The 8,106-nt window shown below is 37.4% G+C and overlaps 1 pseudogene; it reads left to right on the forward strand.

Moving 5' to 3' along the window:
* The first annotated feature begins 1,405 nt into the window (after positions 1–1,405).
* On the forward strand, positions 1,406–2,498 carry LOC122914500 (annotated as a pseudogene).
* The last annotated feature ends 5,608 nt before the right edge of the window (positions 2,499–8,106 follow it).

An 8,106-nucleotide genomic window follows, 5' to 3' on the forward strand; every position in this document is an offset into this window, starting at 1 on the left:
AAAAAAAAAAAAGAAAATGGATATCCCTCCAAAGACTTCAAATATAAATAAAAAGATTTGAAACATTGTGCTTGCTCAAAAACAATCTACAGACTAGAGTCAACTCCCCAGACATGGATTTTCAGCCCTCAATATTTATGATCCAGCTACTTATTGACAAAAATGACAGTAAGAATGTGTCTAAGACTAAATAAGAGTCTTTCAACCTAACCAAAATGTGGATCAAAAGGAAGAAATTATGCAAAAGAGGTTTGTGTAAGGGTTCTCACACAGAAGGGATGACAAAACCATTAACACTGGAGAGATAGGACAGAATGAAAAAATACTGGAAGAAACAAGAGATCTGGGTGGATGAAGTGTGTGAAAATATGCAAATCAGAGAGCAAACCTACCAGACATCAAAACTCACTCACACCTTGAAGCCATGCAGTTGCCACCAACCTTCCTAAACTAACAGACACCATTGTTCCATCCTACTTGTAACATTATAGGCAGAACTCATCAGGATGGTGCTGAATACCCACATGTGCAAACTGTTTGTTATGATTACTTCTTTGAACACTCACAGGAACATGCAGGTAGGTTCCTGTATCACCTTCACCCTACTGGTGGATAAAATAAGGCACAGGAAACTTAGTTTAGGACCAATGTCTCCCAGGTGGTAAATGGGAGTTCTTCTGTGTGAATACACAGGCACATCAGCCCAGAGCCCAATATTTAGCTTTTGTTGACTATATTTGTCTCTAACGTTGCATGTATCTCACTGTGCATATACGCATATATTTGTGGATTGCTTTATTGTGGGACATCAAACATTAGGCTTGGTAGAATGCATACCATGATTAAGTGTAAATTGAATCAGATTGAAATCAATTAAAATTCACTGATGCCATTAAGTTTGGGAACCATTCTGAATGTACCTAAGGCATGGCTCTGTCCATAACTATGTAAACTTGAATATTCAATCTCTTTGTTGCTAAGTTTCTTATTATATATATGGGCATAACTAATCAATCAAATGGGGATAATAAAAGGACTGAATAAATAAACACACATGAGCATACTGAAGTGAATATAATTAGAGGACTCAAAACATCTGATTTAGGAGTTCCGTCCATTCCAGGCATGTGAGCTTGGACAGCTCATTGTCATTTGCTGTGACTCAATTTACTCATATACAAAAATAAGAAGCTAGGAAGATGATTGGTGATGAACCAAAAGTCTATTCTTGTTTGGATAAGTTATCGCTAAATTGCATTGTCATTCCCATGCTTAAAATGGAGAATATTCAAAAATAAATTACAGCAATAATAAAGAAATGCTCATGCAACTTTTCTTTATTGATCATTCTGTTCTCCTACTTCTTGTTGCCACAGAACATCTCATGATTCTCAAATTCACATCCATGAAGAACAATACTGAGGTGACTGATTTCATCCTGTGGGATTAACCACTGCCCCAGAATTGAGTTCTCTCTTTATAATGTTCACCCTCATTTACTTTGTCACTCTGGTTGGGAACTGGAGATGATCATATTGATCTTGCTAAAATCTCATCTCCACACTCCCATATACATTTCCCTCAGTAACCTATCTCTGGTGGATTTTTGTTATTCAACAGTCACTTCCAAGGTCATGGCTGGGCTCCTTATGGAAGACAAGGTCATCTCCTACCTTGCATTTGCTGTCCAGATGTTCCTTGTTGTAGTCTTTCCCATGGGGAAAATTACATTTTAGCCTCAATGGCTTAAGACTGCTACACAGCATTAAAAAACCACCATGACAACAGGTGTATGTGTTTGGCCATTGGCTGCTATGTCTATGGTTTTCTGATTGCTTCTTTTGATGTAGGAAACACATTCCATTTTCCTACTCTAAGTACCCATCCTATCCATCACTTTTTTGGTGCTATTCCTGTACTCATGGCTCTCTCTTGTTTGACAGACATGTCAGTGAGTTGATTCTTATCTTTGTGACAATCTTCCACATCTTTTTTGCTCTTCTGGTTATCTTGATATCCTACCTGTTCATTTTCTTTAAAAAGTCTTTATTTATTTATTTGACAGACAGAGATCACAAGTAGGCAGAAAGGCAGGAAGAGAGAGAGAGAGGAGGGAAGCAGAGCAGAGAGCCCGATGCAGGCCTTGACTCTAGGACCCTGAGATCATGACCTGAGCTGAAGGCAGAGGCTTTAACCCACCAAGCCACCCAGGCGCCCCTACCTGTTATTTTTATCACCATCCTGAAGATGCCTTTAGTGGAGGAATACCTGAAGGCTATATATATCCACTTGTGCCTCTCATCTTACTGCAGTGTCCATCTTCTATAGGACAGTCATGTTCATGTACTCCATGGAAACAAACAAAATCACATCTGTTTTCTATACTATGGTCATCCCCATGTTAAATCCTGTGGTGTATAGCCTAAGACAAAGAAGTCAAGAATGTTTTCAAGAAGGTTGTTGAGAAGACAAAATCATCTCTAAGCTTAATCTTTTAGGGTTGTAGGATCCACAGTGACCCAGTTTCATTCTTGTCAGATCTTCTTCATGCGCTAACTCACAGTTTATAGCCCACACAGCATTTGTATTACTAACATAACTTTCCTCTTCAAAATTCTGTCATTGAAAAAGAAGATAGGGTGTCCAGTTGAGTAATATCTGGATGAGAATAACCATGAGGGCCTTAAATATTTAATGATGATGTTTATGATGAACCTCATTAATTTTATGTGACTTATTCATATGTTCACATTTTCTGCACCATATTTAATGGAAGTATATATGGAAAACAGAGCTCAAACCCATGAAGACAAGTGTATGCAAAGATCCCATGTGTGCACATACAGACAAGATTGGGAAATTTGTTAAAGGAAGTAGCAGTGGTATCACTAGTTTTTAATTTAAAAAGTTAAATTAATTTGGATCAGAATATAAATTAATGTCTAACATTTTTAAATTTAAATTCAATTAGCCAACTTACAGTACATCATTATTTCCAGTGTTGTGTTCAAAAATTTACCCATTGTGTATATATTTTTTATTTCTCTAATTAAAAAAAAATCCTAAGTATACAAAATGAAGAAAAACACGAATGGAAAGAAAAAGAAAAACTTTTAAATAAAGACATATGCTTTCTCTTGGCATATTTCCTCAGAGATACATAATATCTTAAAGGAGTTAATATCTTTGACTTCAGTAAGTCATTTGTACAAAAAGTATGATCACATGATAACTTTTTAAAGTGAAAAGAAAGGGGGATCAATTGATAATAAAGCATAAAGACTACCAACTCTTCAAATGTGTAAGATAAATGCCCTAAGTAATGATCATATTATCTATTTTTCTTTCTGGAAATGCTATAAGAAGGCTAGTGCTCCCCATGCAGGGACACGTTAGTTTCAGATGAGCTACATTATGTCCTGCCATTCTCCTACTCATCCCTCCTCTTTGCTCAAACTGAGTTCCCTGCTGTTCCTGGACAATCCAGCCTCCCTCCTGCCTCAGGGTCTTTGTATTTGCTATTGCCAATGCTCAGAAAGATTTCTCACTTCCCTTAGGTCTTTGCTTAAATGTTAACATATCATAGTCACTCCACCCCCCATGGACACTGTTCCCAGCTTGCTTTAGTCTTTATAGTCCTGATCACTCCTCAACTCTTTCTATTTATTTGTTAGCTTGTTTATTCATTTACCTATCTACCTAGAATATACACTGCACAAAAAGAGTGGCTTTGTCTACTTTACTAACAATGGTATCCCTAATAACTAAATTATGGTCTGGTTTGTACTAATTACTCAACAAAGACTAGTTAATGAATAAACTAATTGTTTGAGTCCAGCAGCAAATATACTTGAAATATACCAATTATCCATTGTAATATTCTTTACAAAAGAATTCTAGAACATTTCATGCGACGTGGTTGGTTTTCTTCTATATTCTTTCACTTGGTATCTGAATTTCCCACTTTTGGACAAATTAATTTTTGGAAATTACACTATCAAGTGGGTCATATCAAACCATCTTAATTCTTTTCTATTAGGAATGTCTCATTAGATGGAAAACAATACATGAAATAAAGTCTATTTAGGACATCATTAACAGCCAAAATGGGACTACAGATTTCCTGATTCAATTTACAAAATTCTTTAGTAAATAATGATTATTCATCTATTTCCAGTGATTTCAAATACCCACTGAAAATGTAAGCAAGATAGCAAGCAATGTAAGATAATGTTTTACCACATTAAATGTAAACTACCTCAATGTGCTAATAACTCTGTATTTTATTTGACGTTCAGTTGAGCTCAATTTTATTATAAAGGTACCCAAAGGAATTTTTATCCATGTGTTCTTTTCCTATCTTTATAAAATTAGAAGTACTTAACTTCTGAAGACTTGAAAAACTGTGCTTCGATGTCCTGAGAGGGTCATGCTGGTATTAGTGGGGATAGAGTGGTATCACACAAATATCTGGCCCTAAAGTCTGTGAAAATGGTGGTTTCTCTTCTGGAACCATTTCTTAATTGTTATTTGAAATTTTTTTCTTTTTTTGCTTTATTTCATTTAAGCATAGTTGATATTCATTGTCACATTAGTTTTAGGTGTACAACATTAGCGATTCAACCACTATATGTTATGCCATGCTCACAAGTGTAGCTCCCATCCAGCACCATGTCATGCTATTACAATACCATTGCCTACATTCTCCATACTGTACCTTTTATTCTCATGACTTATTCATTCCGTTACTGGAAGCCTGTATCTCCCACTCCCCTTCAACCATTTGCCCATCCCCCAAAGCCTCTTTCCTCTGGCAAGCATCAATTGTTCTTTGTATTTATATGTCTGATTCATTCAGCTTTTGTTTGTTGATGATTTGTTTTGTTCTTTAGATTCCACATGTAAGTGAAATCATATGGTATTTGTCTTTCTCCAACTTATTTCACTTAACATAATACCCTATAGGCCCATCCTTGTTGTCACAAGTGGCAAGATCTCATCTTTTCTTATGGAGGAGTAATAGTAATACTCCATTGTATGTATGTACAACACCTTCTTCATCCATTCTTTTTTTTTTTTAAAGATTTTATTTACTTATTTGACAGAGAGAGATCACAGGTAGGTAGAGAGGCAGGCAGAGAGAGAGAGAGAGAGAGAGGGAAGCAGGCTCCCCACTGAGCAGAGAGCACGATGTGGGACTCGATCCCAGGACCCTGAGATCATGACCCGAGCCAAAGGCAGTGGCTTAACCCCCTGAGCCACCCAGGTGCCCCTCTTCTTCATCCATTCTTGTACAGATGGACACTTGGGGTACTTCCATATCTTGGCTATTGTAAATAATGCTGCAGTTAACATAGGGGTGCATATATTCTAATTAATTTTATTTGCATAATTAGCATTAGTGTAATTAGCATATTTTCTAATTAGTGTTTTCATTTATTTGGGTAATAACTAGTAGTGGAATTATTAGACATATGGGAAATGAAAGCCTTCACCCACAATGCTTAGAACTGCAGTGGAGTGTTGGGGAGGACCAGGAGCAGATTTATTAGCCCTGGGGCATAAAAAATAGACTTGGTTTAAAAGATCAACTAGAATATAAAAGTTCTAGCTTTAGTGCCCTGCCAAAGCAGGGAAGCTACCAGAACTCTTGGTCAGAGGTCTGGTGAGTACAAGAGTTCACAATCCTCCTCCCTGCTGAGAGCACCAAAGGGTGCAAGATCCTGATGCCACAGCAGGTCTATTCCTCAGTAGAACCTGAACCCACACCAGCCCTGGATGCCTGGGCTCAGGGAAGAAAAAAAAAATTCCTTTTAAAGGAGCAATTAGCATATGAGAGATACAAACTAAACCTCCCACAAAGAACTAGGGAGCCGCTGAACTCGAGGTTGGAGCAGCTGGTGAACACCATGTAATTAATGTATCTTTAATTTTGAAAATAATTTCAGATTTTCAAAATATTTTCTGAGATATTATAGACAAGTCCTGCATACCTCTCACCCAGCTTCCCCTAGTGTTAACATTTTACTTTATCATAATACACTAGTCAAAACAAAGAAACCAGCATTGATACATTACTGGTCTCTAAACTTCAAGAACTCATTCAGATTATTATTTTCGACTTATGTCATTTTGCTCTTATAGGGTCCAGTCCAGCATCCAACTCTGTATATATTGTCCTGTCTCCTTAGTCTTCTCTGATCTGTGACAGTGTCTCAGGCTTTCCTGGATTTTCACTATCTTAATAGCTTTGAGGGGTACTGCTCAGGTAGAAGGTATTTCAATTATTTAGATTTGTCTGATTTTGTTTGTCATGACTACACAAAGGTTTATTATTGAAAGAGAGAAGTGCTGTTCTTATCACATCTGATCAGGAGACACATATTACCAACATGACTCGTCTCTGGGGATCTTAACCTTAATCACCTAAACCAGATACATTTGCCAGGTGCTTCAATGTAATGCTACCTTTTCCCACTGTGCTGTGTATTTTAGAAATAAGTCACTAAGTGCAGGCCATACTCATGGTAAAAGGGACTATACTCCACCTCTTAAGAGAAGGCTAAATATATTATTTAGGATTTTAAAAAATTATTTTTATTAACATATAATGTATCATTTGCCCCAGGGGTACAGGTCTGTGAATCATCAGGCTTACACATTTCACAGCAGTCAACATAGCACATACCCTCTCCAATGTCAAGGATTTTTTATAAGGGAGATTTGTTTGTTTGTTTATATCAGCCTGTACTTAACATTTTTCTGCTTTATACTTTGGGGTACAATGTAGTCCTGTGTTATTTACTTTCTTGTTCAAATGGTTCCATCTTTGGGAGCACTTTCAGTTTTACTCTTGCTTCCTTTTGATACACACAACCCTCTTGTTTTCTGAGCTCCTCCTTACTTTCTGGAACTACAAGACGCTCCAGGCTCCTCTTGTGGTATTCCTATCCTAACCCAGTAATCAGCTCTTTCTCCAAATAGCTCATCTCACTCTCAGTTGTAACTCAAAAGAATCGAAATCCTTCAGCCTTCTTTCCTTTAACTGGTAGATTAAATAACAGCTAGCTACAGGAGGCTGAGTACCTCCCTAAATGGTTTTGAGGTGTCTTTGAGTAGAGACTGTGTGTGTGTGTGTTTAAGCTTTCTTTTTGTCCCTCAGTTCCTGTTCCAAACCCCTGTCTTTGTCTCACTTGTTCATCACATCAAGCACTATACCACCTTCTGTGTTTCTTCTTTTCCTATCTCTACACTGCTTTTCCCCAAGGTGCTTTTCCCCCCTCCTTCATTCTTCCAAAGAACTTGTTGCAATAATCTTGTACTCAGCAAAATGGAGGGGAAGTGAAGCCAAGAACAATGACTTGCTGCAAAGTAGACATTTGCTATAACTGATGCTCAGGTTCATGAAGCATCATCTGTTGTCAAAACATCTCTTCTCAGTCATCTCCTGAAACTTTGGCTTCCCACCATGTTGTTAAGCTCTGTCCATCTCTCTTCTAAAAGTTCAAAGTCTCAAAGCCCTATTCCCCTAGATGTTCTGGGAAAAGACAACATACATTTACATCATTAGTAATGCATGTTGGGAAAATAATTAGAAACACAGATAAGCAAAGAATAATCATGGACTAGATCGTAGAGAATATATTTAATGAAATTTGTGCTCCCACTATCCAGGCAAACCACTCAAAGTCACCCACCAACTTCCTATCACTATGGCCTATTTCCAGTTCTTAGTCTTACTATTGCTTAACCTACCAGTGGCACTGACACATCCATTTCCTCTTAACGCATTTCTCATCACTTGGTTTCTAGAATGCCACTCACCTCCACTGGCTATTCATCTCTCTGATCTTTTATTGAGAAAGTTCCAGGTCTTAGAAACTCAGGTTCAGTTACTAGCTATGTGGAAGTATCCTGCCTTTACCCAGAAAACACTTTTTTTTTCCCCCAGAGTATTGAGATTTCAGCAAAGCAACCTGTCTTTTAGACAGAGATTCAATTTTGAAGTTGATTTTGCCGGTTGTTTTTGTGGCCTTATGACTGAATCCTTGCCAACGGAATGTACTCAGAAGTCATACAGAAAATGACTATATCACTTTCTTGAAG

This window comes from Neovison vison, chromosome 7, assembly GCF_020171115.1.
Source record: "Neovison vison isolate M4711 chromosome 7, ASM_NN_V1, whole genome shotgun sequence".
Lineage (NCBI taxonomy): Eukaryota > Metazoa > Chordata > Mammalia > Carnivora > Mustelidae > Neogale > Neogale vison.